A 23,016-nucleotide genomic window follows, 5' to 3' on the forward strand; every position below is an offset into this window, starting at 1 on the left:
TTTTCCGTAACACTGTTCTCTCATTTCACCCTGCACATTTATTCCCGAATGACACAAGCATCCAATTAACAGCCTTTCCGCGCCAAGTCATATCCGCTGCGCAATAAATTCAGCGGCTCGATCGTCTTGACAGTGGAACGCATCCATCAGCTGGTTTCACGCGATGCGACAGTTCGTCAGCGAGCGGCGAATCCCGTCGAATTACACGGAGAACGCCAGTAAACAGGACCGGCAGGGGGTGGCGAGTTTCAGCTTCAGAAGGCCCATAAAACTCCGTCAACGGCGCGCATCGGAAACCACCGATTTACGAGCGTGGCGGCGAGCCGCGTGCTCGAAAAGTTTCGCGAGATTTTATCAGGAATTTTCCCCCCGTATCATCCGTACGTCACGAGTTTAATGCAACTTTTTTCCATCGTCCGATATATTCGCTCGTGTATCGTCCGGTCTCTTGTAATTCGAAGGTTAACCCGACCGCGAACGTTTCGTTTTCTTCATCCCCTTTCACGGTTCCTTTTAATTCTCTGCTACCTTACGTTTCACAGATGTAACACTCGTTTCGAAAGCTGCGACGAACACTGTCCTCGATGGATATCTGACTTCTTTCGCTGGTTTCTTTTGTTCGAAGCTCAGTTTGTTCCAAGTCGGGAAACTCGAGTATTTTCATCAAAATTAATATTCGCTGGTGTCCTGTCAGCTTCGTTATTTTGCCTTCGAATGTAATTTCCGATTATGCTTCACAGGTGTATGTTTCTTAGGATTACTATAGAAAAATTAGTTTACGCGTTGTGGATTTGTTATGCTGTTAATTAATTAACTTTCTGTATTCGAAATATTCTTCTTTCGATCGAAGCCGATCGTAATATGAAACGTGCGTTAAAATGACCAATAATTTATAGATCTGATTGATATCGATATCATCGACTGCAAGGCAACGGAATATGATATACGCATCGGTTAAACAATTTTTTGATAACCAATTAAATCGTCAAGGGATTAAAGCGTGACAATCGACTATTTAAATACTTTTTCGATTTCTACGAAATGTATATATGTATTTGCGTTAAACATTTGCATATATTCTCAATTTGCAACGAAGCGATTTTTCACCATATTCCACGTTTCATCTATGCAACATCGAAATATGATATAAAAATAATACTATAAATAATGCGGAATTTAGTATACCTGGACTTAATTGTTTAGTACGTAAATGCCCTGATAGATACGATGGTGTGCAAATATAATTTCCGTAGCCACGGTATGTACATTTTCAGATTCGTTTCAAACATTACGAATACGATGACGATAGTCGAGATTGGTTACGGCGCTAGCGAAATTTCAAAATGTTTTATTATTTCGACTTGTCTACGAACGTCCGAATATTTTCGCGAGGCTGTGTACGTCTTTGCCGTAAACGTTCGCCTCTGCCGTTTATGGGAAATCTCGCTTTTACAGGACATAACCGGTGAAACCGCAGGACGGTGGTGCATATGTAATTAATTTTTCGCGTTAAGCGGCTCTGTGTCCCTCTTGAGGCGCGCGCGCGCGCGCGTTCCTCTATAAACATCGATGCGGCCGGATCTTCACCGGCAACCATTTCATCGTATCGAGGGCCGTGTTTCGCGTTCACCGGAGAAACTCGAAATTGGAAAACGGCCGGTCCAGAACCAGCGAAATTAATTGAAGTCTGAGTGGCGAGCGATGAAGGGGCTGAGGCAACGGGCCGCCCGTACAGAAAGAGGTAAACCCGGAAGCAGAGTAGAAACAGAACGAGCCAGCCTCCGGTTACGATTGGGGCGGGCAAAGGGAGGGAAAAGAGCACTCCTCGCGTGAGGAACAGAGCATCCGTGTCGTGAGTGAGACGGAAAAAGAGAGGACCGATTGCAGAACTTGGCGCAGACAGGCTGGACACGGTGCTGGTTGCTGGAACCGGGTCGTCTAATAACCGATACCCTCCTTCTAAGTGGACGCAGCCTTATGTCCTGCCGAAAACAGCTGGTTCCGGTTATTGGGGAAAATCGAAATTCTTCTTTTTTCTTTCTTCGTTCGTGTAATTTCAGGCTTATTCGGTTCCGACGATTCGTTTTCTAGATGATTGGTGGGAGGTTTTGGGTGGTTGATCGTTTTCGTCGCAGCGCAAGGTGGTTGGGAAATTGAGCGAAGTTTGGGGAGAAGTAAAGAAGTTTTTGAAAATGGTTTCAGTGCAGATCCAGAAATTTTGAACGAATGGCGCGATTGAAATTAAATTAAGAGAATGTTAACGGCGACGACAACGATAGGCGACGAGGAATTAATAACTGTAATAGTCGAGAATCGGATATTCTTTTAAACGATGTTGATAATATAGTTTTATATGAACCAGTAGCTTTGATTAGGAAAAAAACGCGTCTCAAGTTTCATTTTTATCTATTGCTTATTCTTTTGAAATAACGCAATATTTTCTTTCTGCAAACAAAGATCTCAACTTATTTTTCTATAACTTCTTTTCTCTTTTTTATATAATCGGTGTATTTCGAAGAAATTGTTACTGAAAACAAGTCTCTGAGAAAAATGATCACGAGACTATCCCTTAAATAAAAAAATCACCTAAAGTAGACAGCATTTAGACCATTTAGTAAAATGCTAATTCTATAAAAATATGTAATATATACGTGTTATTTTTAAATTATCCTCAAATTTCGTTAGAAATATTTCGAATAATCCCATACGTAACATTACGTGCCGCGTGAAAAATTGAAGGTCTGTGAGGGAGAATAGGATTTTGGATGGTTGCTTGACAGACAGCAAACACCGATAGGCAATTCGCGAAGGACACGACAGAGGAAGTGGAGAATCGCGTAGATGTGTGAGTGGTCGCGCATACACGTGCCAATGCACACCTCCCATTTGTGGAACTGCATTTCCTATAATCTGCGAGCAATCACTTGATAATTGGCTGGCTCCACTACATGTACGTATGCCTTCCTATCGACGCGCATGTCCTCAGACGGCCATTCGATTTGAAGGATGAAAATTACTCGGTCTCTGAACATCTTGTTATTTCCGTTTCGTTTAATTTTTATTGCTCTCTGCGCACAGACGTATTTTGGGCTTTCAAAACGCCCCTATCGTGTCGCTGCATTGGACGTTGAAATTGTTTCGTCGAAAGATGATCGTTACTTATCGCGTGCACGCATTGACGTTGCAACCAAATGAAAACTGGACAGAAAGCAACATGGAATATTCTCTGTTCTATACGAATTTTAAAGGATATGTAATAAAACATATTATACTTAGAATACATAACTTTGTTTCAATATTTAAGTATACTTTCGACGTTTTACAGAAGAACTGTGGCATATTAATTGAAACGAAAGATCGAATTTTGATAAAAATATATTCTAACATAAAATTCCTAACTTTCTCTCTTTAAATTAACAAATTTTATAGGAACCGTAGTGATTCTAAACTTCGTACCTTTGATATACACGCGCTCTTTTAAGAAATCTTTCTTATTTTTCGTCAATCTATCCATCAGACAAAATTCGATATATTATCACAATATCGTTTTCCGTTTCAATTCCTCGATTCGCAAGACGCTATCGATTATCTCAAACAGCGAAACGTATACTTTCTCAAATTTGTTCCCTTGAATTTTGCAAGTTCCCATTTTCCATCGCACGACGAAGAGCAAATCTTCGAGAAACAATAAAACGGACGCTTGTTGCTCGGTTCTTGCCTGGTACCCCCGATACCGGCGTCGGCTGCCGGTGCACCAGGTCGCTCGCGCAAGTTTTCCTAGCCGTATTATACGCCGAATTTATTGCACTTTCTTCCACTTCTGATGCCAACCGAAAGGGAATTCCCCGAGTGTGGTGTGGCGGCCGCGCAACTTGTACATACATTTACACGCAAATGCTCTTACAAATAGAAGTTGCGAGTGCGAGCATGCCCGCGCGCCGGCTTGCCTACGAGCAGCTTCGTGTATGCTGGTAAATTGCTTCTGCGTCGGAGACGAGTTTATTCTAGTAACACAGTTTCGGCTGTTCGTGAACGAGTTTGTTTGGGTCCATCTCGCTTAAGAGTGGGCGGTCCTGCGAAGGATGCGGGGTTGATATTGCTAGAACCACCGGGTTGGACGATCCACTCTCGTACCACTCTTACCCCTCGTCTTCGCTCCCCTTGCTTCATACTTTCTCCATATTTATGGAGTATGGTAGAACTCTTGCGGCCAAGAGCGCAGCGAATCTTTCCACGGACCCTTAGATCGTTTCCCACTAATTTTTACCAGGAAATACTTTCGCTTCGTTAGTATGGTTATCTTAGGCATGGCTGCTAATGCTACTCGTTGTTTTGCACGTTAGTTGAATCTCGTTTTTCATCCCTTTCGTTTTTCATCAATTATTTTAGTTCGCGCGCGATGCGCTTATCCTTCGTTTCATCAAGAATTTGACAAAGAATTTAGAAGGAACGATTTGGAGATTATAACGCATAATTGTTCATTCTCAAAATTGTATAACGGACAGGTAAGGTTCCAAAGCGTTATAAGCACGAATCGACGATAATAAGCAGCGATTCGGTCGAAATCATACAAGTTGAGTTTCATAATTTTTGGTTTCTTTAAAATTTCAACAGCTGTAACTGATCTTCGATTAGAGATTTTTAAATTACAGTGAAAGGAATGTTTTTCTAAGAAGCTCCGTAATTTCGACGAGATTGTCAAAAGTATTCGTTCTTATTTATATGTTCGTCGTTTTATTTATAAGTAATAATAATAATCTTTGAAGAGAAAGATATAGGAACACGCCATAATATTCGACTTTGCTATCGTCGATTCGTTATTAAGAGATCGTTGAAATTTTATTCTTTGCGAGTTAAATATAAGTCGATTAAAAGTTTTGACCTAACTTGAGTTTTCTTTTTTAACACGGAATAACGTCAATTATCGTTTGTGTCGAAACATACTCAGAGAATATCTTCAATAAAATATGTATTTGGAGAACGAATTGTTAAAAGCACGAGGACAGAGATACCGTTTCATAGAAAAGGGACAATGTTGTAATCAAATATATTTATTTGCAGCTGTGCTCGCTCGCGCTATCGTGCGAGTAACAATTATGCTTTGTCTTTGCAAAGCTGCTATTAAATAACAACGACGTGTGCAGCAAAACACTGCAACAACGTAATGTCTTATTCTGTGAATTCAACCAATATTCGCTTTGAAATCATTTTTAAATATTACATTTGTTAATTACATGAATATTTTAAATCATATTAGTAAGGAAAGTTGAGAATATTTTTTACAAGCTTTCTCTTTCGTTAATGACTATTTCTTCAAAGTAAAATATATTTTTGCATTTATCAACGATATCTCACGAGTTCTTTTTTAAGAAAATAACATTTCAATTATACATGTCCAAAGGAAAGAATTTGAATTTTAACTCAGAATGGAAGTAGTAATATTTGTCTAAATTCGATGTAAAAAACGTGTACCTAATTATTTAGCCAAAACGTAGGCAAATAAATATCTACCTTTTAAGTTCCCACGAGGCTAAGATTTACAACTAACCATTCTTATCCATTCTCTTCTTCGTCCTTAATCCTTTGAATTTTTTCTGATCCGAGCGGTTCTTTACAATTGCAAAGATAAGTTTATACTCGAAATGACTATTTCGTTTTTCAACGAATATTTTACACAGCTTCTAATTACCACAGTGCCGTATTTTTTAAAATATATTAAAAACTACCTTTTCCTTTTTCTTTTTCCCGAACGCTTTTACGTATCGCACTACTATCGCAACATGTAATAATCCGAAGAAACCAAGATGTTAGTCAATATCCATGGAATCGAATTAGATTCTCCTCAAGGGAGATAAAAAAACGAAAGGAAAAGAATAGATATAACCCAATACCAAACAGATGTAATTTCTTCGAGGAAGTTTAAAGGGACCGGGTCATCGTTGAGAAAGAATTACGTTCGAGTAAAACTTGTAGTACGACCGAAATCCCTCATTGCTCTAATTCATTGCAATTCCCTTATCGCCGATTTCGTTGTCGGTGCTCATGGAGAACGATGGCAAGTTGGCCGCGTGGCAGTTGGAAATGCTACGGAATAAAGAAGAGAAGAAAGAACGGTGGAACGAAAGAACGGAAAAATCAAAGTATGGAAGAAAGAAGGAAAGAGAGGAAGAAAGAAGGCAAAGGAAGAGGAGAATAGGAGAAAAGAAGAGGGAAGGGTAGTAAGGCTGGCCGAAGGACGAATTTACTTCCACGGGCGTAAGTTACGTTTTCGTAGGCGAGCGCGGGTGATTCTACGGCGTTGCTCACCAAGGGGGTTGTTGGTTCGTCGACGGCTAGGTTAAGGGTTGGAAACGGAAGTGCGGCAAGACGGTGCCGGCGGTGGAAGGCAACGGACGTTGTAGGGGCGCGGGTGGGCCGAACGGCTACGAAGGAAGGCAGAGGCAGGCTCGTCGAGGGGTTGAAACGTAGAGAGGGGCAGGAGGAGGCTGGGATGGAAGGGTGAGAGAGAAAGAGCGAGCGAGCGAGAGAGAGAGGCAGAGGGAAAGAGAGAGAGAGTGGGTGGAGAGGGTTGAAACCGGCGGTTGAGACGTGGGGGATGAGAAGGCAAGCAAGACCACCACCGCCTCACCTCGCCTCTTTGCTACGCCACGCCTCGCCTCACAATGCACCGGATTAGCGATTGTATTGATCCGCCCTCGCGCTAGTCCCTAGAACCCCCCTCGGTCGTCGTCGTCCTCGTCCTCGTCCTCGTCCTCGTCCTCGTCCTCAGCGTCCTGCGAGAAGGAGCCACATTTTGGACCGCGCACCACTCACCCTGTCCACCCACTTCTGCTTTGTCACGCCGACACCGACGACGACAACGTTAGGAGAGAGGAACGTTACCGGAACCGGAGGAAGAAAAGGTATGACGCTGACGGTTACACCGCACACCAAAAAGTTCTAGACTCACCGAGAGGAGGGACCAAGTTTTTTTTATCGATTGCATCGATCCACCTCGTCGCTCACTCGGTTGTCGTCCTCTCTCTTTCTCTCTCTCTCTCTCTCTCTCTCTCCCTCTCTTTATCTATCTATCTATCTATCTCTTTATCTATCTGCCTTTCTCTGTCCCTTCTCTCATACGTTCGTCATTATCTTCTAGCCGTCGTCTTACGTAATTCGATCGCCTAGGATGCGGCGCGGCGTAGCTCTATTCTATTACATCACGCGCTCCTTTCGGATATAGAGCTCCTCTCTGATCGTTTCTCTTATCCAACGGTATAGCTTACGGGAATGATATTATCGTACACCGAAGAGAAACTGGTCGAGATTTTTCTTTTTTCTCTTTCCTCGAACTGTGAATGTAATAACGAGACGCGAACGTATTGATGAATTAGTTGCACTGTTCTCGATTGAATTGCAGATGTAATCAGTCTTCGGATCTGGAATTGCATCGCGTTACAGAATGCATGCAAATAAATGTAATTGAATCGTCGGGGGTGAGAGCGGTGTAAATTAATTTCACGTGATTTCGCGAGATTAAGACGTAAAACGTGTGGTTGGTACAAGGAACGAATCTTATTTTCCGACTTACGTCATTTTATGTTCTTTCGCAGACTCGATTATGACGGCTAATTGATCATGCCCTGCGAATCCTTCTCGTTGGTTTAATTTTAATTGTCCGCTCATTGCTTTCATCTATTTAGTTCACCTGGTGTAAATTATTCGCATCCAGCGGATGACAGTAAAATAGGAAGAGAAAAGGGGACAAAGAGCTTATAACATTAAAACGTCGCAGCCGCAGGCAGGGTTTGTTCTAAGCCTTAAATCCTTTGCAATCTCTCTCCTTTTTGACTTGTTGTCCTAGAATTATACATGTTGCCGTAAAAACCATAAAGCAGATATAATATTTTGCTTTATGTAATGCTCGTTCTTTGTTGCTCCTATTCCATTGTTTTTGAAACAAGAACGGCAAAACATTCTTTTCCAAACTGTTCTTTGATGTTCTCAGATGAGATTAGGATTTCGTTCAATTTCTTTGAACCACTTTGGTAACCGCCTTTTCCTTCTTCCTCATTATCGTCCTACTTTCATTTCCTTCTTCTCCCATTATCCCCTTCTTCAAATCTCAATCGTAAACACGATTCGCCCATTTTTAAAAGAGATTGAACCAATATATAAAATCATGCTACCAGTTAATCCCTATATGTAGGTGAAAGACGCGATAGTCACATTTCTCGTACAATAGGGTAGTTTAAAAATTCGATATTTCGTCGATCAATTGCACGTCAGTTCGCTATCTTCCATTAAATTTTTTCCCCAGCCTTTTTATACATTGGACAAATCATAATAACATTAGTTATACACATCAATATCTATTAAATTAAATTATAGAAAAGATCGTAGATGAACTATTCTGTTCTATTTTTAATATTCGAATCTATCGGGTTACTCCTTTTTCCAGTTGTTTCGTATTAAAGTACTTCGTCTTAATCACATCAGAAGCGATATAAGAGTTTTTCTCCTATGTAATTTTCATATTCTAGTCGATCGATCGGTAAACATTACTTTTTAGCTATTCATCGAAATTAACGATACAACAAATGAATAAGTTTCTACGGTTTTACGAGCTTGACAATTTATTTTATTTATTCATACCTAGTAAAACTAGGTATGAATTATCCTTACACGTAATACGAAATTTAAACGTTTTTCACATCTTCGCTTACGTTCAAAGTTCCTGTAGAAAAATGTAGAAAATGTCTTTCGACAGATCGGTTTTTTACACCAATCGTAGAGAGAAAAGTACCTTATAGGAACATCCAATTCGGTTCGCACTGCATTTATGCATACCTCTCTTTTAGACCATAGTCACTCCGTCATGCAGAAAATAGCAGTGCCACGGGAAAAGGAAGAAGCTGTGGTTCTCGAGACAGTTACCAAGTGCCAAGAAGTACGAAATCTATGACAATTCTCTTTTCCACTTATTTTATTCACTTTGTTCCCTTGTCTTTTCGCAATACGTCACATCGAGCTCCGTTTTATTCGCAATTCAAACACTCGTTCTACGGTAGATTTGACGCAAGAAGGAACGTTCATCGAAAACCTAGAATATCCTTTCAAAATACGATATTGTGGAAAGCAAAAAAAAAAAAAAAAAAAGGAAAAAAAAAAGAAAAAAGGGAGAAAAATATCGTGAACGATTTCGCGATATTTCTTCAAAGTAGTATTCCACTTTCGTTCAAATATTCTCATTTTTACAATGATTCTCAGATACGACATATGCATAAAAGTAAAGCTCGTGTCTACAAAAATTTTATAGAAATTTGTTTTTTTCTTTCTTTGACACGTGGCTGGGATTTGTTTGTAGCTTGTAAAACTTATTCCGTGCTATATTTTCTGCAAACCGCGTTGCCGATACGTTTCGCATCCCCTTTCGCCCTTCCAAACCGTTAACACTTTTGCAAAGATCGGCGAAATACGCTGACAACCGTTCGTCGCGCCAAGAAATCCGAAATTCTGCCACAAATTCCTTTTTCACGGCACGTAACGCCAGCGACATCCCCATCCACTCTGGAAAGTCGACGACGAGGGCGACGATGAGGCGCGAGGAGAATCGAGGTCGCGAGAGAAATCGTCTTCGCGCACTTTACAACGCGTTATCCGCGCCGCGAAAGTTGAGCCAAATGGGAAAATCAATTTTTTCAGGAGCGAACGAGCGCGTAAATCCCGCGTTGATTCAATGAGAGTTCAAGGGCGCGATCTTATTTAGAACCCGCGATCTCCATATATCGCTTCGAAGGGACCTTGATCTTATCCCCGCAGGATCATCCCTCTTTTCAATAAAAGATAAACTACCCAAATAAAACGAAATTTCTTCCTTTCCCGATAATTATATACGCTCTGCTAAAAGATACCCACGGTATGATAACGCATCGTATACCGATAATAGAATTATAATTGCACCACGGATAGCCGTAAGACCCTGAATTGGTACTATTACATCGCTTGGTCACTTTAATCCGTTTAAGATCTCCCAACCATAAACTATCAGCAGCCACGCAAAGTCTCGAATAGCTATACTATTTTCAAAACCATGAAAGAAGAAAACCGACTCGGATCACGAAGCCGCTTGAATTACTGGCGCCGATCGTTACAGATAAATCTGACCGATTTGTTTGTTGCTTTTTTTTTTGCCCCCCAAAAAATCAGATAGACGTTAAGAGGGCAGAAGGTCAGGTGGCCATTTTGCAGCGAAGATACTATGGCAGTATGATTGCCAATGGGGTTCGAGAGAGGGACGACGGAGGCGGTTGAAAGGGTCTAGAAGTAGCGCGAGTGCGGAACAGGCTGAGAGTGGTAGGGTCCGAGGGGTGGCATCAGAGGAAGAAGGGCTCCTTTCCAGTGCGAGGCAGTGCCCTTTGAATGTGGGCAGGAGCCTGGAGCAGAGGGTGTTACATGCCTAGAGCTCCTGGCGAACGGGAGGAGAAATTGAGGGGAAGTTAAAAGGGGGTTGACGTGGGCACGAAGAGAGAAGGTATAGGTTGGCACGGGGATGGTGGAACGGGGGAGGGTGGTGGTCGATGTACTTACCATCCTTCCTTCGGACGCCATGTCTCCGTGTCTCGTTTAGTCAATGTCGAAAACCGACTTACCGACCCGCTCTTGCTTCCACCGTCTCTCGTTCTCTCCCTTTGCCACTTCCGTTTGTCCCGGCCTCTCTCTCTCTCTCTCTCTCTTCCTCTCACTCTTTCTCTCTCTCACTCTTCTCTCCGTTCCGACTTTCACGGCGCCACCACTTTGGTCCGTGAAAACTTTTTGGTCGTGACCGTAGACTGCTGATAAGTTGGCCTCGTTTATCATCTTCCGGGCTCGTATTAACGAGACGCCACTCGACCCGCAGAATCCACTGGATTCGCATCGCCGGAGATGCTCCAAATACTTGGCTGGAATTTATGCGACGGGATCGCGTATACGGCAAACGCTGCACTTTATACATAAATTAACTTGTTGCGAAACGATGAATAAGAATTGTCTTTGGGATAATTCATGGGGCTCGTGATAATTGAGCGTAACAAGATTTTACTTTCCGCTACATTTTATGTATGTGTCTGTGATGTTTGCAGCTTTGTCATCGAATGACGTATAATATCTGCGACACGCTTCTTCAAACACACGTTGATGGTATAATCGAGTATGGATTTCTTTTCCTTTCATTTGTAATTTCTTTTTTTCTAAATCGTTATTATTACGACTACCGGTGTAGTCGAATTTTCCATAGAAAACTTGTTCGGTTAATTCATGGGAACCGTGATAACCGAGTGTGAGAAAATGTACCGATGTTACGATTGTAAATAGATTATCGTCATATGATATATAATTTTTGCTTCGTTAATTACACTTTGAATCATTAATACTGGAACTATTAGACTGATCAAATAAGCAATTTACAATTTTTGGTAGAAATTTTATAAATTTACAACGGCGAATTCGACTAGCATAGGCATTTGAATGATCTTTTTGCGAAATATACGAATAAAAGATTATTTCCGTTGCATTGTATATTTTCATTCTTTTAGTACAAATCGTAAGCTTCGATCGGCGATAGTTGAAGCGTTAAGAATAACTATATGTTAAATCGAAACAGTCTTTGCTTTAACATCGTTGTATTCTTTTCTCGTTGGTTGTAATTTATAATTATAATCAATTAATGAATTATACACTTCGTTATTCAAGCTCGTTAGAGAAAAAAATTGTGTTCGTGTAAAGAGCGTTCAAAGAACGAAATTGGATACCGCAAACTGGTCGGTTAAACGTTATTTAAGATCGTTAAAACGCTACTATCTTCCCGTCTGTCAGCGAACAACTTTACAACCGTAACTTAGAGTGCCACGATGAAACTAAAAAGTGAGGGCAAAAGAGAGAAAAGAGGGAAAGAAAAAAAGAAGAGGGAAAGAGAACGGCAGTAGTCTACGAAAGTTTTTAGTCTTAATGGAGCAGGTCAGGTTCTCTTATCAATTTATAGTTAGCCGCGTCTCGTGATCCATTAATAGCCCACGGCGAGACAGCACTGTCCCCGGCCATTTCGCTCGCTTTACTGCCGTCTGGATCTAGTTTATGGTCGCAAAACTAAACTCTGTATTAATTCCATGAAAACACACCTAAAATCCCCTATAAACTTAGCTATGTCGGCGCGAACTGAATTTCAGTTATTGTTGCATTCCCCCACTACGTCTCCAGCGTGAAAAGGTTATAAGTTGTACTTTTGTGTCTGGCAATGCTCAAGATTACGATACAGAAAAATTCGAGGCTTTACTTACGAAAAAAGCACGCGTATTACGTAATACGATTAATCGGATAAGATTAGATAAGATTGGATTAGTTTAAAAATTGATATAATTTTTTTATCAATCTTTCTTCTGGGAAAGTATTAATCGCTAATTATGGGATTTCTGTTCTTCGATATCGATGCGGTGTCTTTCTTAAGTTCGCTCGTTTCTTAGGCGAGAAGAAAACCAAATCGTTGATAAATGCTTTTCTCCGACATTGATAAGTTTAGCAAGTATATCGTTCGCGATATCGAAAGTTCGCTGGTAGTCCGATAAAGCGGACAGTGCGCGTCCCTAGATGCAAAGGGACGTAGCCAGGAAGTGAGAAGATTGCCGTTTAACCGTTGGCGGCCTGATAATTCTGGACATGGACTCGAACAATTTCGTCGAAACGAATTCGTAATCCGACCGCTCACGGGGCTGAAAACGGCGGAAAGAGAAAGGGGTTGGTCGGTTGGCGCGCGATACCACCGGCGGTGTCGATGGAATTACGTCCTTCCCCTATACCTCTTACGAGAGATGGTATATACATACATGGAGCGGGACAGGGACACGTTCGTACGGTGGCGCACACCTGTGCGATAGACGCGTGTGTAATACGTGTCTATATCCATCGAGCACGGTAGCGATGGCGTGCGTGCGTGTCAGACAGACGATGAGAAAGAGCTGGTGCATTCGAGGTATCCGCGCGCGAGGTTGAAGGTAGCCGCGCGCGGGGGGTTAGATAGCGGTGGAAGCAGGCTGGTCGGACAAGAGCGTGAGAGAGGGTGGAACGAGAATCGAGGGACAGAGAGCAAGAGCAAGAGCAAGAGCAAGAGCAAGTGCAAAAGTAAGAGTTGGAGGGAGGTAGGAAGCGAACGAGACAAACAGAGAAGGTAGGCAGAGAGCAGGGTGCAGGTTTACGACTTCGGTGTGTGCTAGTCTGGCCAAAGGGGGTGGAAGGTCGTATAAGCGGGTGGTCCACCCCCATGGGAGGATGAAGGGTGGTCGTCGGGTGGATGGTAGGACCCCGGCACTGCCGGAAAGGGGGTGGATAGCCTGGGGGCGGCTAGACTTCCGAAACAGTAAAACCACGCCGGTGTGTGCGTCCCCGTAACCACCATCCTACTCTAACCCATCCTACCATTTGCCAACCAATCCCATCCCCTTCTTTCCTCTTTCCCTTCCTATCTGCGTTTCTCTTGCACGCTCGTCCTCTTTCACCATCTTCCTCTTGCCACTTGTCCGCCCTTTCCTCTTACCCCTCATCATGCCTCTGGCAACCCTATAAACCCTGGTCGTCCGCTGGCGCTAGCTCGTTCACTCGAGCGATGTATCCAGACGTAAGCGAAGGTCGTAATTTCGCGAGTGTCTGCGTGTTGCTTTTCTCTTTCTCTCTCTCACTCCCTCCTGTCTCTTGTTCTCCCCTCGTTCCTTCCACCCTCTGCTCTCTTCCTCTCTCGATTTTCCGTTCTTGCAAGGTCCGCGCGAACATGTGTGCGAGAGTGGCTGATGCATGTGCCGCGTACGTGTGCACGATGGTACACGTGCGTCATTCCGGGGCACACGTACGGAGGAAAATTCGGTCTGCCGGGATGTTAGGCGGCTACGTGTCCGAAAGATATCCCTCGATGAAAGTATCCCGATCAATCGAAGGCAACGGATACCTTTTGTCCGTGTACAAGTGTGAGTTTGTTTGGATTACCAGGCGAGACGGATCGTGCGAAATTCGCTGGATCTCGTTGGTATTTTCGTTGTTATGTCTACCAACCGGAAAGGATACTATGCGTAGCAAGGAAATTGTCTTGGGGCAACGTTTCTGTTAGCTTACGTCAGCCCTTTTTTCTAACCCCAAACCTTTCACGACGGGCAAGATGGGAAAGAATGAAATTCTGTCTCGTAATCTCTGCTGTTCTACACATACGCTAAAATAATACGGTTACCTCCAAACTCGTTATTTCGAATAACTTTTGATCGAATTATAATACAACATACAGATATATTTCACATTTTAATACATATTTGACTGATATTAGATACTAGGTATGTTACTTATCTACAATTTAAAAATTAAACTTATTCTAGGGTAATATCTCTGTATTATGTATAAGTATACAATGATAAATTAACGGAGAAGAATAAAGAATAAATAAATTTACAATCAGGATGAAACTCATTTATGATACGCCATATCAAAGTAACAAATTTTTTTTTTTAACGGATGCTTACTAAACAACATGATTAAAAAGAAATCTAACGAATAATGTTAAGTATTAAATTATTCGTGTATTTTAGGTAATTAATTTACGAAGGGTTTATCATGAAAATCTTTGGAATGGTCTTTACCCGTGCGCGCAATCAACTGTTTCTCTATGTAGCGAGTATATTCTTTTGTGATTTTATAGCATCGTTCATAGGAGGCCAGGCAGGCCTGGTAGACTCGCGATATTTCGCATATCAATAGCGGATGGCAGGCACCGGGCCGCTTCATTTGAATTTCAAAACCTTAAATACAAGGCTGTAGGTATAAGATAAAACAGCCGATATACCGTTTTAATAAAGCCCATAGCTACTGTGTATGCCGGGCCGACGCGGCAGGAACCACTTCCAGGTGGACGTAAGCAGACTAGCATCGAAGTTGACAATAAAAAATCACTCTTGCCACGCTGCTTTTTTCCTTTTCTTTTGCATTTGCATCGACTCGTGCTTGACGGTTTATCTTCTTTCGTAAGCCGCCGCTCATCCATTACGTGCATTAGATGGGATGGCTTCTTTGCATAACGTTTCAACGACTTGTAAACACTCCCAATTTTAATTTAATAAGTAACGAGTGCCACTTATTCTTTTCCAGGTCGATGTCTTTTATTGTATAATTTAATCATCGTAATTTTTATTTCGAAAGTCCACGATATATTGCAGCGAGAAAAAGTGAATACGACACAAGGAAAGATATTATTGTTCGAATAATTTTACATGTTTATCTTTGTTTTCACTAAACGATATAAAAAAACGAAAGAAAGTTAACGTATGTGTAAGAGGTTGAAGACTAAATGATCCTATACCGCTGCGCTTCTTTTTACATTTCCACTTAACGTAATAAAATATAGAATATATACGTAAGATCAATAATATCGTAGAGGCAATTTGCCACAAACCAGATACGAATTCTCAAACGTAAAGAAAATTTCAATTTTCTTAAAATATTCAAACTTGAAATATCGTTGTACTATTCTATTTACATAATTAATAAACGGAAGAGTAATAGACAATCATAAGCATCGAAACAAATTTCGAATAAACCTTTCTTCTGAAACAATAAACATCGAACATCAAGCATCGAAAACAATAGACACGAACCACGCGGAGACCATTTACCACGAAACACATAACTTCCGGAAAGAGATATTAAAATTCCACTGAAACGTAGCATCGTCTCATTCAATTTTCATGAACACGTGTATCGCGTAATTTACGGCGGGACGAGAAGAATCGCGAGGCGTTACAACGATTACACCCGGTCGAAGGTAAATCCGTAGCCGGGCACGGGTTGGCTTGGGTATACTCGTATTCGGCCGTAGTACATCATAAACCTGACCTAGCCCAACTCAATAACTCTTGGCTGGTATCGCGGTCGCGAGTCGGCGCTGGAGAAGAAGAAGAAGAGAAAGAAGAAGAAGAGAAAGAAGAAGAAGAGAAAGAGGCAGAAGAGAAAGAAGAAGAAGAAGAAGAGGAAGAAGAAGAAGAAGAAGAAGAAGAAGGAGCAGGTAGTAGTACAAAACCAGAGACCGAAAGCCCGGAAGCTCTCATCCCCCAATCATCTCGCGTCGTTCTTGGCCGTCCCCGACGAAAGTTTTTAATCTGCTTTTCATTATGCTCGTAGAAGCTATCCCAGCGGTGCGGTGGCGGCAGCCGCGCCAGTCGTTGGTAGTAATCGTTTTCTTGGTGTCGGTGAGTCGGCCGCGCACACAGCAAAACGCACGTCTTCGCGCTTGTTGGGGTTTACGGCCCGTATCTTTATGCGCGTGTACGTGTTCGAGAGTACGTGGCGCGGCATTAACGGCGAAAGGAGAGGGTGCTCGGGGGCAGACGGGGGAGGAACGGGATAGGGCAGTAAATCTTTGGCCGTGTGAGTGAGGCGGAATGACTATGGATGCGTGTCGGTGAGCGGTGGACTGATAGAGAGCCAAAGAGAGAAAGAGAGAGAGTGTGCGTCTAGACTGGGGAGAGACTGCGTCACAACCCTGGCCCCGTATCGCGGGGTTCTGTTTAACGACAGACTATCGAGGGATGGGAATTTACCTGCCCGTGTGCCACTGCTCTCCCTTCTCTCCGCGTTTACTACGTCTCTTTACCACCCACGCTCTTTACGACAGCCGCTGCAGCGTTAACTGCCTTGTTGCCGCCGATATTTCGCTCCCTTTAAACTTACGTACGCGCAAGCCTAGGGAAAACCGAAACTGCCCTCCTACGAGCACACTCTCCGAGATTTGACGACCGTCGCCTGAAATAATGGCTACCACTTCATCGTAACGCTTTTATATTACCAACCGTCGGATGTGGTACTGGGTGGGAGGGTTGAATGTTTCTGTTTGAAGGAAATTATTCGGTCGCGTTCGTGCCTCTTGCGGATCGACCTTGTCCTATTTTCCTTTTTCCTTCGCTTCTTTTCTGCCCCCTTTTTTTTCTTTCTCTCACTTTGCTTCTGTGTTTTACGCTCGCTGGTGGATTACAGCGCGCCGCGCGAAACCGCGGGAAAAGTTTGACAACGCGCAATAAGCTATCGCGAGGATGAAGTAGCTCGTTTGACGGCGCCCCGGGTGAAAAACGGAAGGCTGCCGCGCAAATAGTTCGCAAGTCTCTTTGCACCTCTTTATGCGATACATTTGTCGGACGTCTGTTTTACTGGCAGTGGTGATTTTGTTATCGGCCGTAATTAATCTTTTCGTTTTATTTTTTCAACCTCCGTTGCAAGTTGGTAACTTAACGCGACCAACCGTTGACCCAAATCTCCTCCGTCCCTTTTAATATGATTACATGCATAATAAGTTAACAATTACGCTTTACCTTCGCAAATCGTCCGTCCTTTTGAATTTATGCTAAATAATAATTCAAAGTGGTGGGACTCTGTTTTGCCATGTGCTTCGAAGCTGAGTAGATAGATACTAACCCGCGCAACTCAACAAGGCAATATGATATGACGTGTCTGTATATGGGATAAAATGGATGAACAGGCTGCAATAGCCATTATATGTATTTGTTCTGTACTCGTGTAACCGTGCAGTTAAACGCGTAACGGTGGCTGTAACGTTTACCCCGCAATTAGCGTGGTACTGATTATCTTACATAATACAGAAAGTGTGTCTAGACCACGGAGAGACTGGGTTGTAAAGCTAGAGCTCGATGCAACGGAGGAGAATACTCATTTAACCGCAATCTTAAAGGGAGAGATTTATCTGGCCTTTAACTCTCTGCCTCTTCTCGCTCGCGATTCAATTATCCCTCTTTTCACAATAACCGAACTCAATGTTGAGCATTTTGTCGTCAAAGGCACTTTGTTCCCTTTAAATTCCAAGCTGAGAGAGGGCTGACAAGGAAAAGGGGATGAGAGAGAGAGAGAGAGAGAGAGAGAGAGAAAGGTTTCAATAAAGCGCAATTATTACGAATTGTTGCACCGGCAATGTACAATGGTCTGAAGCAGACCGCATTCATCGATGGCTACCGGAGTGTCATTAGTCAATTGAAATTCGCGTGTAACTGCCACGCACCTTGTTATTTACGCCGACCGAATTGTTTAACGCGACCTCGCGTACAATTCCCATTGTTCCTAACGATGTCAATATTTAAATGAAGTTTACGCGCAACTATTATCTACGATATCATTTACTTTTCGAACGTGTAACGATTTCTATGTGTGTAGGCCGCGTGTGTCGTTGCAAATGGCGTTGATGTTTAATCGCGTGCCGCTTTGCTAATTCTCTATGATAGCGTCAGGAGCAAGAGCCACAAATAGGCCAGATATTTGCTAACGATCGTGAAATATGCGTCGAACGAGAGGACGTTATTCCATGTATGTACGTCGTTCGTGACGCATTAACGAAGTTTCTTCTTCCTTCGTGAGGAAGAATAAACTGTCGTAATTCCATTGGATAAAAGCCTGTCGCAAGAATCGTGACTGCCGCGATACGTTTCGGTCTGATAATTCCGGATTGGTCGATATCAAGAGTACACGTCGATACTTTTGCATGATGAATACTCGCGATACGTAACAGTGCGTGCATAGATACTCGAACACATATGAATACGCCGCTAGTCATCGCGTAAATACACCGCGTGCACGCGTTCGCGTGCGTTATATAAAGCTACGCACCTGTGTGCACGTTGAAGAGGCGAAACTTATGCTCGCGTATAGGTGTTTGCGTTTCCGCGGACGTGTGCGTGCTTCGTGCGCACTCTTGAAGATACACTCACGCGTACAATGTTCCCGCGTATTACGATTACGCGATTAAAACCGTGGACAGTGATTTAGGAGGAAGAAATATCTCATCGAAAAGAATTATTTTCTGCATAATTATTGATTTCTTGCGATTTAAATTTACGTATTTTTACGTATCCTGTCTGTTGTAAATGAACGGATCGAGAAGATAAATCGTTCCTTTTAAAAATCTGGTGGTTTCTTGAAAGTCCCGATTTTAGTATCATTTTTTGGTAACGTAGATTACCACATAGGTAGAATAATTATTAGATTTGTAGATGGTAGAAAAATCTAAAAATGCAAGCTTCATACTTGTCATCCTGACATTCACATACAAAATACAGAGTACAAAATCGTCTATCCATTAGATGCTCTTTCTACTTATGCTATACTATTAGATCATTTTTCACAAACTGCACACAAACATTATGATTTGACACAGCAATGTATTCTACTCTGCTTGTAATCACTCTGATTTAAAAACAAACATTTTATTCCTATCCCCTATAATTTTTCTGCGGATAATATTTGCACCTATCGATTAGTATCTCTGGATCGTAAATGATTACAAGAATTTCAGTTACGGGTAGATCAGATTACTTGATCTTCTTGTGTTTCATATTTTACAGGATGAATAATGTTTTTAATACACGCTCAATCTGTTATCAATAAACATAACCCAATCTATTGAGCCCATTGGTACCGATAACTCAACGGTACCAATTCAGAATTGAAAACCGAAACTGTCATTCGATGGGTGAAGATTAAGTATCGAGTAAAAGACCATTTGACTAAAAAACAACGTACTCTTGACAAATAAGAAGCAATACTCCGTTAGAAATATAGAATGAAAAAGAAAAGACAGAATTTATGAAGCGATTTAACATGTCCCGCAGACGCACACTGATGTGTGTAGAACTCATAACTTATAACGTAGAAGGTGTACGGTTGTGCGTGCACGTAGACGCGCGAACGGAAGGCAAGACGGTGCAGTGTGGTAGTGGGGCAGCACGGCGGATGGCGGCGGGTGGCGATGTGGCGGCGTTAGAGAGCGGCGTGGGGCAGGTCCGGAGCGGTCGATACCACCGTCTGTGCGCGCCTCCTTCCACAGACTTCCACTTCCCTTCCGTTACGCCACCTAGGTCCGGGTCCGGCTGGCGTCATCAGCCTCCCAGTCTTCGACGATTCCCTATCTTAAATGTAAGGCGTAAGACATCGAGCGAGTTGCTCGTGCACTCGAGAATTTTCCAGGCTCCACGGACTTTGTATAGGGTGGAAGTAAATTGCAGGTTCGAACCGTAGGGGTTGATGTTGTTGATTGAAGGGACGGAAAATAGTGTCGCTAAAGATGATTAGTTCTAATTTGTAAATCGATAGTCGTGAGACTATAGAGAGGTAATTTAGTCTGTGAACAAGTAACAGTTGATTTTAATTATCGGTTATCAGCATGTAAAAGTCGAGGTTCGCTAGATTGATCGATTTAAGCGTTTGTCGTAACACACTGTATACATTGTATAGCTTACGATATATCGTTGGATCGAGTTAGAGAAACGAACATGGTTAGAGGTATCGATTTTGGAAGATTCTTATGATTCTTGTGTTTGGATGAATTCTATTAGCTGATTAGGTTGCACGCTTATTCGCGGGTTAATATTAATTCCCTTAGAGAAGAAACGAATGAACGAATAATAAGAGGAAGCGTCTCGAGTATAAGGTTTTTGCTTCAATTCTAAAAGGTTTATTATTCTATCATTAAACGTAACTGTGTGCATTCTTGAATCTTTTCGAGTTTCAGACTGATACGGTTTAACATCCTGCAGCGTTTCTTCTCTTAAGCTTATTCTCATGAAAATTCGCGGATATTGCGTTTCTTGAAAACGCGTTTCTCTTGGCCAGCTGCTTAGTACCCTGCATTATCGCTTTACTCTCTTGTTGAATAATAAAAGCGTTACTCGACGGCTCGTCCATCAACGAGAAGGTACTGATACCATTACACTCATACCATTACACTGATACACGTTACCACCTTACGACCGAGGCTTTCGATCTTTTCTTTTCGATCTCATGCGTTTCATCGAACGCTTACGAACGTGATTTCATCCGGGCTCCTCGGTAGAAAGAGGTGAATAAATATGTAAGACGATTTATCGGGCCGCGCAGGGGATCTTCTTTGCATTTTTTTCAGTTTCTCGTGATTCGACAAGCAAGACCTGTGCTACGAGAAACGCACGAGATACGCGTGTCGAAACACTCGAACGCACTTGAGCGGATCGGCCGATCACGAGGAGCGCAGCCAATCGATTTCTTCATGCAGTTCTCGCCGACGTGCAACATGCAGTTCTTTATTCGATGGCCTCGAAACGTGCTGAATGATCCTCCGATTCTTCTCTACGCCGATCCTTAAGTTTCCATTAGAAAATGGTAATCAATTTTCCATGATTATTTCACGGAACGTATTTCTCGTATCGAAGCGTCGATGAACATGGTGGTAAATCAAGAATAACGCGAGTATAAATGTGATTTTCTAATGTACATAGATTTTATGCATCCAGCAACAATTTTTGGAAAAATTTTTCTATCAGTTCCAATTTTCCCATAATTGTTACTTAGTTTCGTTTATGACAAAGGATTAGTTCAAATACGTTTGTCATTCCTTCGAAAGGATGTTTTTTAAGCAATTTTATTATATTCTGTGATTTTGCACATTATACAATATTCTTTAGAGTGGATAACTATACCTTGGAAAACATCGCAAAGATTCGAGCATGTTTGTGTTAAACAGATATATATATATAAGGAAATTTAGATTTCAAATAAAATGTTCATAATAATTTCTTGCAAACTTGCAAGTAAACCGAAAAATTAAGACTCTTAAATTACGTATGTTATATATTTATGTAGGGTGGTATTTAAATGAAGTAATGATAAGGAAAATAGGAATTTTAAATAAAGGAATCATAATCTTATATTATTTAATCTCAATCTTCTAACAAATTTCCATCTTTTTGCTTTTTTAAATCGAATCGTATACTTTTACAAATCATATATTTTGATTTATGCTATCCACGACTCTTTACAAACAAATAATACCAAAAACATTTCAAAGATAAAAGCTTCAAAAGATATTATGAAAATAGATGTAGCCGTCTAATATCTTGTATCTTAACTAAAACCTACGCTAATTAGAATATACGTACATTCGAGAGGATGCATCTTTCATTTCCAACGGGAATCGTAATGTCTCTATCGAGAAGAGGGTATCGGGTAGAACAATTCGCTACGGGTAAATTGTTCTCGCAGTTCCCGTAAATATCCCGGTTCGTTTTAGGGACATGGTATTCTTAAACCCCTAGCCAGCCGTAGAATGCACAATCGCTGCCCGCTTGTACGATGAAGATGGCAAATTCTGCTTTCTACTCCGTGTTACGTGATCCTGCGTGTATTTCTATGCGACTGGTCAATGTGTAAGTATATTCACGGGCGATGCATACATATGCTGACAGGAGAAGAAGAGAAGAGTAGAAGAGGAGGGAAAGAGGCGTCCACGGGGGTTGGTTGTGGCGCACGAGTAGATTACGCAATTATCTTATGAACGCGGCGCGTACAAGTGCTTACGCTGCTTTACGTAGAAGATGATAGCTCCCGCACGAGTTATATATAGGTATGTGCCGAGGCTATCCGTGTACTTACACAGGCTCGTATCGTTGCCGTTCACAGGTATAAAAATGTTTCTTCAAATTGGAGGCATTACGCAATTATCTCGTCTTGACCGGCCCATGTTCTAACCTCCTGTAACCCCGTGAGGCTCTTGTAAATAGGTATACACCCGTGATTGCGTATCGTACGCATAGCTCTTCTTTCTACTTGCCGATTCACTCCCAATCGATTCCCTTCCCATCTTCATAATTGCGCTGCTTTTTTTCGCGTGTGCACGCTCGTTTTGTGAAATTCGCGATTGAGAACGCGTAGTCACGAATGGATGCGTGAGAAACTTGCCAGTTTAGACATTGGAAATGTTAGCAGCGGGTGATTAATTTTAATAAGATAATACGCGGTTTAAGATGTTTACGATAAACTCCTTCTGCGACGAAATACGATATATTAAATCAGTTCTCATCGATAATTCTTCATAGCGTTTCGCTATGGCACATTATGTCATCTGTACTTTTACACGTGTCACTCAAACGAACGCTTCTGTATTCTCCACTCGCAATTAAATCGTCATATAAGCGCCGTGTCACTTCATTATTACGATTTCAG

The sequence above is a fragment of the Bombus affinis genome, chromosome 3 (assembly GCF_024516045.1).
Source record: "Bombus affinis isolate iyBomAffi1 chromosome 3, iyBomAffi1.2, whole genome shotgun sequence".
In the NCBI taxonomy this organism is placed as follows: domain Eukaryota; kingdom Metazoa; phylum Arthropoda; class Insecta; order Hymenoptera; family Apidae; genus Bombus; species Bombus affinis.